The 8,903-nt window shown below is 37.1% G+C and overlaps 1 long non-coding RNA gene across 2 annotated transcripts; it reads right to left on the reverse strand.

Annotated features, from left to right (window-relative positions):
- Positions 1-3,271: 3,271 nt before the first annotated feature.
- LOC148849905 (uncharacterized) lies at positions 3,272-7,106 on the reverse strand. 2 transcript variants are annotated; one of them, XR_016099790.1, is made up of 4 exons: positions 6,903-7,106; positions 6,004-6,786; positions 4,092-4,193; positions 3,272-3,864 (listed from the first exon to the last, which is right to left on the reverse strand). It is a non-coding gene; the product is annotated as an uncharacterized LOC148849905 (long non-coding RNA). The 2 variants fall into 2 exon arrangements; XR_016099789.1 differs by having other exon boundaries at positions 6,859-7,044.
- Between the last annotated feature and the right edge of the window lie 1,797 nt (positions 7,107-8,903).

Below are 8,903 nucleotides of genomic sequence, written 5' to 3' on the forward strand. Positions count from 1 at the left end.
TTTTTGTTTGGAACCGGAGCTGCCATATAGGTTGTTTTTTTGAGAAATAACATTAGTTTTGTCAGGTACCTGGCAACAATGTTTTCAATATGGTGTATATTATCCAATGTCCAAGTTGAAGTCACATCATTGCACTGTTGACGGCAATGCATTTTCTTAAAAAACTTTGAATTTGGTGTTGCTCCATACCACACTTTCCCAATTACTAAGGCGTGGTTTAGAACAACATTTTTTCTAGAAACGGTACCAGACAAGAGTGTGTTGTTTGAAACACCACTTTTTTTGATGTGGTGCCTACATGGTGTCGTTTTTTCAAAAAACGACATCGATGCCAAACACCCACCTAGTTTTTAGATTCAGACTCTGACGACCATTAATTGAGGTTTGGGTTTCAACTTTCAAGACCTGCAAGAAAACCTTTGTCACTTGATTCTATGGCGTTACATCTGTAACTATTGGGGAAGCCCTTGCATTGCAGGTGCAAAATTTAAAATTGCCATTTGGAGATACCATTTTTTTGCGCCTATTTGGAGAGATACCATGGTTTTAAAAAATGACCTAGAAACGGAACCGTTCTGGCCACCAGTTTCTAGGTTGACAGCTAGACCGTCCAGTTTGAACGTATGGCCCGTTTTGACAAAAAAATTAAAAAATAATTAAAAATAAAAAATGGTCAAAATTGTTCAACGGGTCAACAAATCCACGGTTCGACCGCCCAGGTCAATGAATCATTGACTGATTCAATGGTCTTTGGCCAAGGACCGGGTTTGGGGTAAAATGGAATCAGTTGCCTGAACGGTTCATGCATCGAACAGTCTAACAATCCGAGCCAATAGCGGTTTGAAAACTATGGGAGATACAATAATAAATTAGGTTATATTTTTTAAAATAAAATATCTATAACTATATTATTATGAATAATAAACAACCACGTAGATTCCATCTTGAACTGATTATTTAATTGGGATCAAGTCATAAACCTCATTATATTGAAAAAAAATAGTCAAAATAATAATAGTAATTTATTTTTATGTAAATAAGTTAAACATTTTTAACTAATATTAGCTTATTTATTATTTACCATATTTACTATTTCAAACATAAAACATAATAAAAAATACAAGATAAAAAATTATATATTTAGAAATGTTTGGTTCTATACCTGAATCAATTCTGGACAAGTAAGAATGAGAATCAATACAATAATTAATCAAGACAAAATCATAGAACCAAAACTGTTATAATTATATTTTCAATCAATTTAGCTCTTTCAAGATAGACCCAACCCATTAGTTCAACCCTAGTTTTTCTTAAATGAATTAAATAAATAAATAAAAGTCTATTGGGATGGGATTGGTATTGGCTATCTTGAACCAAACCAGACCCGTCGACAACATTGAACATTGGGCTCAAGGGGAGAGAATAATTTGTTAGTAAAGTATTTGTATACATAACACTTGTATAGATATTTTGCATACATACATAAATATATATATATATATATTTGTATAAATGCATTTATATATGTATGCTGGAGTTGGAAAATTCGGATATGACCTCGGACTCGGGCCTTAAGCCCAAATTTTAAGATTGGGTCTAGGTTGACCAGAAAATTAGCCCAACCCGCCCAATTTGCACCCCTAAACACGTACCAATGATTTTGAGAACAAAAATTATAAGTGTCAATCTCAAAATGTTGTCGCACACCCTTCCAATGCTTTAAATATATATCTAGAAATTAATTAATTATTTTTTCATTTTAATGCAAAAGATTTGTGTTGGATTTTTAAATCCAATAGTTTTGGAATATAGTCTATCAATCTCTAGAGATTTTTCACAGTTTCAAGTGAACTTTCATTATTTTCATTTTACATTTTTAATGAAAGTGTTTTCCAAATTCAAAAAATGGAAAGTCCAAGCGGGATTCGGGACCAGTTTAAAATTCCTTCTTTTCATTTTTTTTTCTCTCTATACAAAAGACCAATATCTTCTTGCTTCTCCATATCTGCTTATGGCCAATTCAAGAAAATACAAAAAAAGAAAGGGCAAGGAATTAGTAGAAAGGATACAAACCCAACACGGCAGGGAGGGAGAAGATGGGGATGAAAAAGAAAAAACTAATAAAGAAAGAAACGCTCTAAAAAAGGGTAAAATAGAGTTTTTAAATTTTTAACGTGTCACCTAACGTACCATTGAAACGGTTATTAACTTTAATTAAGGATACAATACAAAAACCTCCCACATAGTTTAACTTACCTTATGTTGTTTGGTAGGATGATTTTTATCACCATTTTTTCATGTATGTATTGACAGGTAAGCATCACAGAATACATATCAGTCAACTGTTGGGGAACATGCATCGGTGAGGTCCCGATTTTTGAGACATGTCCAATTTTTTAATAATTGGCTGAACCAAACAATGAGATAATGAGATAGATGGGCGTTTGTTGAAATACCTATGTGAATCCAATGTGGCATCATTTTTTTTGAAAACGGGCATGGTTCCAAAGATCCTTAGATTCAGAAGCTGTTGCAAGCTTTGGTCCCTAGAGAGCAATCCATCAGGGATGCTCTTCTAATCCATTAAGCTATAGATGGTTAATTGGTTAGCCTTAGCAGTAGTTTTTCTCTTTAGGTGTCGTTTATTTGTCTGGTTCTTTAATTTCTAGTAGATAGTTACTTCCTTTTTAGCTTTCTCTGTGTGTTTTTTTGGTTGGTTAGTTTTAACGTTTGTTTTAGTGGAGCTGAAGAGTAGCCGAGAAGTAAGTGTTGCAGAGGTCGGCGAGCATTTCTGATAAGTACAGGAACAGAGCAAGGCCAAAGAGCAATCCAATACAGATGTGTGTTATTGATCTCGAGATCGAGAGAGGCCATCTGAGGTTTCTTGAGAGCTCCATGAGAATGGAGGCAAGGATCTTGGTGTTCTCCAGTAAACGCCGTAAGAAGCGAATCCGATGTGTAGAACTCAAGCGCGTCAATGAAATTCCGATGAAACGAGCGCGGTATCTCTACAGTCATCAGCAACCATGAACATGATGATGTACGGTGACATCCCTGAGAGAACTCAGAGGAATGCTGGGATGGAGTTGGAAGCATTGAGATATCAAAAAATAGTTGGAGAAAGAAAGATTAACGGCGGCCTTGCGGCGCTTGATATCTCATCTCACCATTGAGGCACTTGATGTCTCATCTCACCATTGAGGCACTTGATGTCTCATCTTGCCATTGAGGCACTTGATGAAGTCGAACAATATGACCTCAAAAACATGAATGATCAAGAAATCAATATCAAATCAAATTCCAAGCTCAGGCGTGAACTGATAGAGATGGTCCTTTATCAGGTTCGCCTCAGGAAACGATTCTTCTGGTACAACAACAATAATTCGAAGAAAAGAGATGAGAGAGGAACATTACGGGACTTGGACTTGCTTGCGATCTCTTGCATGAACGATAATCATTGACCTCCAAGCCCAATCTCGAAGTCTATTATGTGTATGAACATTGCTCCATCAATGGCCTCGAAAAGCGCCTGATTAGAGATGAAATTTGCGGATTGAACAACGGGAGAGATTTCCTAAAGGGCCTTATAGGCTATGATCTTGTAAACTATCTCGGATAAAGAGAGAAAGTTTACAAGATGCAAAACCGAGCTGTTCAAGATCTCTTTCGCTACATCGGAGTTACAAGTGAAGATGACACGAGTCTCTCCGAGACAGAAAGCCATGAGCCAATTGGCTACGCACTCCTCCACGCAGCTGCCAGCCATAAGATTCATCCTTCCAAACACAGGAAATTCTCTCGGCCCTGGTATTGACTTGGCTCTCGTTCCTTTCCTCCACCAGTACCTTTCCCAGGCGGGTCCACCTGGGTAAACGCAGTAAAGAAGAGTACTGTTAAACAAGATAAACCCAGGAGGAGTAAAGAGGAGAGGAGATTAGTGGAGGAGAAAGCACTGCATTTTGCAGCGAGAGCAAAAACTCAGAAGTGCTCTATTTTTGTTTCCATAACTGGCGGGCAAATTTTGCTTTGGATCCAAAGGGAGAGGAAGGACCTATAAATTTCTTGTGCGAGACTCTGTGAGAAGAACTTACAGATTTTTCGTGCGACTTCGTGAATTCTTTAATGGCGAATCAGTTGAAGAATATGAACAGTATTCGATCGGATTATTATGGAGTGTACTGCCGCCATTCCCGCTGTGAGTGTGAGGAAGAAGATGAATAATGTTTGAGTGACAGGGTTATTTTAATAAAATAGGTGTATACTAATTCATACAAAAGGTAAAACAGCTATTTTGAAAAAAATGATCATCTGTCTTCATCATCGACAAAACAGAGGTATTTATTGAATTTTCAAAAATAAAAAAGAGGTTTTTATATTTAACCCTTTCGTTAATGAGTATATTTAAATCCAGCTATATCACCCAATAAGGTATGTGTATGTCGGCTTTAAGAAAAAAAAAAATAGGCCAATACTTCAAGACATTTTAGTGCCTGGATTCAAGCAAAATTACATACCTATAAGTTTTCACAGACCGAATACATGGTCCGTCAGTCAGTCACTACTGATTTAAGAATGACAATTTTATTGCCCTTGGCAAGAGTAGGGTAGGGGTGCAACCTGGGTGGACTTGGGTTTATTATGTTAAAATTTGAATGGGCCTGGATTTCAAACCGGATACCTGATTTGCACCTTTAGAAGGGTAGAAGCAGAGTATCCATTTTGAAGAATTTTACACAGTATTTGGCCTGCGAGAACCAGGTGCACTTACACTTTTAAAAATGTTTAATCTGAGCCCGGCCCCAGTTGCTGCCCTATCTCTGACTCGAGTAAGTACAGAGCTGTAACCAATATTAAAGGCTTTTCTGACCGAGAATCTACAGGTGCTTGTTAATGGTGAACTGGGGACGAGCCATTAACCTAATAGAGTCAGGACAAATTTCATGTTGGTTTGTGACTGGTGCTTAAGGTACTACCTGTAACTTCTGTTACAGTCTACAGGTGCAGAAGATCAGGACTCGAAACTCACCTCGGACAAAAAGATACTCCGTGTACTTTAGGCCAAAAGTGTTAATACATGCACAAAACAACAGAGATGGATTTATTAATTATAAACTCAACCAGCAATTTTGTAGATAGAGTTTTTTGAAAGAATAAAAATGAATAAGATAGGGCATGATAATTTTTAGAGGCTACCTCAATTTTTGTGCTATGAGCTGGTTTTTTATTCTAAAAAGAATATGACTCATGGTAAAAATTTTATAATCTAAGGCTATGTTTGGTTCAACTCTCATTCTTATCCAAGATGAAATTCTAAAATGGAAAAGAATTGTAAAAATAGGCCAATTGAGAAAATATTGCTATGACCCAAACACTTTTTTCCTAAAAATGAATTCTTTCCATACTAATAAATGTCTTATGTTGCACATTTCCATTCTTCAAAAAAAAAAAAAAAATCATGCTAGTATTCACAAAACGCCAACCTAGGTCTCCAACAATTAATGTTTACCACTTGGCATAGATGTTTTGTAAAAGTACTTTAGCAAAAGTTCTTTAATAAAAGTACTTTTCTAAAAGTGATTTTATAAAAGTACATCCATAAAAGTGCTTTTGTAAAAGTCATTTTATAAAAATGCTTTCATAAAGTGCTTTTTATAAAAGTGCTTTCTTAAAAACGCTTTCATAAAAATACTTCCATAAAAGTGTTTTCGTAAAAGTACTTCCATAAAAGTACTTTCATAAAAGTCCTTTTGTAAAAATACTTTCATAAAAGTATTTACCCACCTAGGAGGGGTAAATGATACTCAGGAAATAACTGGCCCCACATAAATCTGAAATAAATTCTTGGTCAATGAAAACCAAAATCCCATTGACCATCTTTTTCCCCTCTCAAAATCCCAAAAAAGAACGCCCCCAAGAGTGAGGTTATCCAAAATTAATGAGAATTTCGCCTGCTTATCGATATAAAAGGAAATTGATGCCTAATTATGACAATTAATGGATTACCTTACTAATCCGGGGAACCAATGACCTTACTCATCAGGGAAAAGAGCCTCTCTTTCAGCTTCTTTCTTCTCTTCCTCTCGGCGACTAGATTTTTTGATTGGTGCTTCCCCCCCCGATCTTCCAACGACCTTCTGATCATCTTCATCTTCAATCTGAGACAGCGTCTGCTTTACCTGACCCCAGTTTGACGGAACCTCTGTCATGCCCGAGCTCTTCCTTATTCGGGGTAGACTCTGGCATTGACGATGGATGTAATAAGTTATTCCCATTGGCCGGTAAAGATGTTGGAGTGCAACCATCTGTTGGAATGGAGCCCATGTTCAACGGCTTCTTGTTTATCTGACACGATTGAGTGTGTCGGGCCTTCGAAGAAGATATCACTCTTGGGTCTGTTCTCCGATGACAAAGGAAGTTGATACCCCAAACAAGTTCTTGGTAGAGCTGCAGAGTCTAACCTGATCGCCACTTAGATCCCACGGCAAAGTCAAATTATCCCTCAAGGCTGTTAGAGGTAGCCATGGTTGGTAGTGAGAAGAATTCGACTGGTTGGGAGAAAACCCATTGGTGGAGAATGGCTTTACTTGTTGATCTACGACCGTAATGTCATCAGCCGTGCAACCATCGGCCATCACCAAACCGTGGAGCTCCTGGCCAAGCATTGGAGACTGTTGATGGATCTGGCTTGTGTCCTCATGAGTACTGACAACTACGAGTTCCCGCAGCTTCATTGACACATTACACTGTGCCATAAACGAACTCTACGACCAGTTGATCTGCGGGTACCTGCAATCAAATCGACACAGTTAGGGCGGGGCTAAGACAAACTCAAGTAGAGACAAAACTTGAAATGCTCACATCTAATTCTTAGCGAATCCAAGCTTTTTGACAAATGTAACAACCTGGGCAGCATAGACACCAATGTCCTCGCATGAATTCTGTTCATAGAATTAGACTTATTATTGTTGCGCGCGCATTGAGAATCGACAGGGAATCAGAAAAAAAAAGCTGGCCAAAAAACATCATGAATTGCAAAAGGGCCACTAAATATATTTAGAAGATTCAATCTTTCAGCAAATTGATGCACCTGAGGCGCTATTTTCCATACCTGCCCGGCAGTACTACTTTCTCTTTCGGACTTTTTCTTAGTTTCAAGTAAATGGTGAGAGAATAAATAACAAACAAAAACAGTAAACTTCAATCCATAGCAATGGATAACCGCATCATAGCACAAACCCATCTCAGCAAAAACAAGTATCTGGCTTTTCAATAAAATGATCCCTGAAAAAAAAAATTATATATAATAACCCAAATTTGTATTTATGCTTTAGCTGTTAATTTGGCAGGCAAACTGCAGTGCGTGCGTGAACAAATTCAAAAAGTCTCTTCCTCCGTTTTATTTTCCATGAAAGAGAAGTGAATTACTTAATATAAACAGGTGATTATTGCGTGAACGTTGGCCTACAAAACCCTAACAACTTTGTCAATTTTGGAAGAATCGTTTCAGTAATGTTCACTGATGTTGCAGAGAAGACCACCCTAATTTTGATATCCACTCAAATCTTAGCTGGACGGATGTGCACTTCATAACAATCTAACCTTGAGGAATAACTGTTTTTCCTTCTGTGTTGAAGTTGCCTGACATTGACAGTTGGCACTTTTGCTGGGGTAATATAATTGGCTTCTACTGTTCCGACTTCGGAGAACATGCGTCCGACCAACTGCAATTTTCAACTTCAGGCTTTAAGGGCTTAGATATGAAAATCAACAGGAGGTTGGATGCTTTTGTCCGATGAGCGAAGTAAAGCCCCTTCATCTCATGCAGTGGTCGTCTGTATAAGAAATAGGGATGCCAGACCGGTTCATGGGCCGCGATCGGGCTTAGGCCCTTAGCTTTTGTCAAATTCTGAATGGGCCCGGCCTAAAACCTGAGCTTGAAACTGTGTAAAGTTGATTCCAAAGCCCAGTCCGTGAATAGGCCTTGTAACTTAGGCCGGGTTTCTGTGAATTTATGTATATTTAATATTCGTCTTTTTATATTTATTAGTGGCCCGTATGAGATATGTTAAGTAAAAAATAAAAAGTTAAGCAATAGAAAAACATAAAAATATACAATTATTTTATTTTTTAACTTTGAAATGATTATTTAATTATTTAAAAGGTTTAAAAGCAATTTTTTCTTGAACATGATAACCATGTTCGTTTACACATAAATAATGTTAATATTCAATTAACATGAACTAGAGTTTAAAAGTACATTTGGCCATAGGAAGAAGTCGAACCAACACAAGACAATCAGAGCCTAACCAGAACCAAACCCGAAGTTTTGGGGTTGGGTTAGGGTTGACTTCACCTCGACCTACCCAGCCGGATTTGCACCCCTAATAATAAACTCATTTTTTACCCAAAGGCTGTATTTGGAAGGAGTACAAATACAAATTTGTAGACTACAGAACTTTATATTTTGTATATATTTGTATTGAACACATTTGTATTTGTACTCCTTCTAAACTAAGCCAAAAGATTGTGTTTGGTTTTGATGTAAATGCGAATCAACGTAAAACTACATTGTCAATTTACATTTGCATATGTTTGTTTTCGGTTTAAATATGGAGCAGTGTTAAACTCCACTTCCGGTCTGCATTTTCACGCATTTGTTTTCTCATCAGTCAACTTTTCCATCCATAATTGATGTATATAATACCTAAAAATCATTGTATTACATACATTGATTATCACATTAAAAAAGCTACAATGGTCCACTAAAATTTTAAACCCATCGATTGAGTTTTACATCAATGAATTTTCCACCAAAAACAAATGCAGCCTAAAGATTCAAAAGAGCCATCTTCTGCCCTCAAACTATGATCAAAGCACAATATTAAGCCTACAAATGACCACGA

Source organism: Nelumbo lutea, chromosome 5, assembly GCF_056320005.1.
Source record: "Nelumbo lutea isolate HS-2025 chromosome 5, American lotus-T2T, whole genome shotgun sequence".
Lineage (NCBI taxonomy): Eukaryota > Viridiplantae > Streptophyta > Magnoliopsida > Proteales > Nelumbonaceae > Nelumbo > Nelumbo lutea.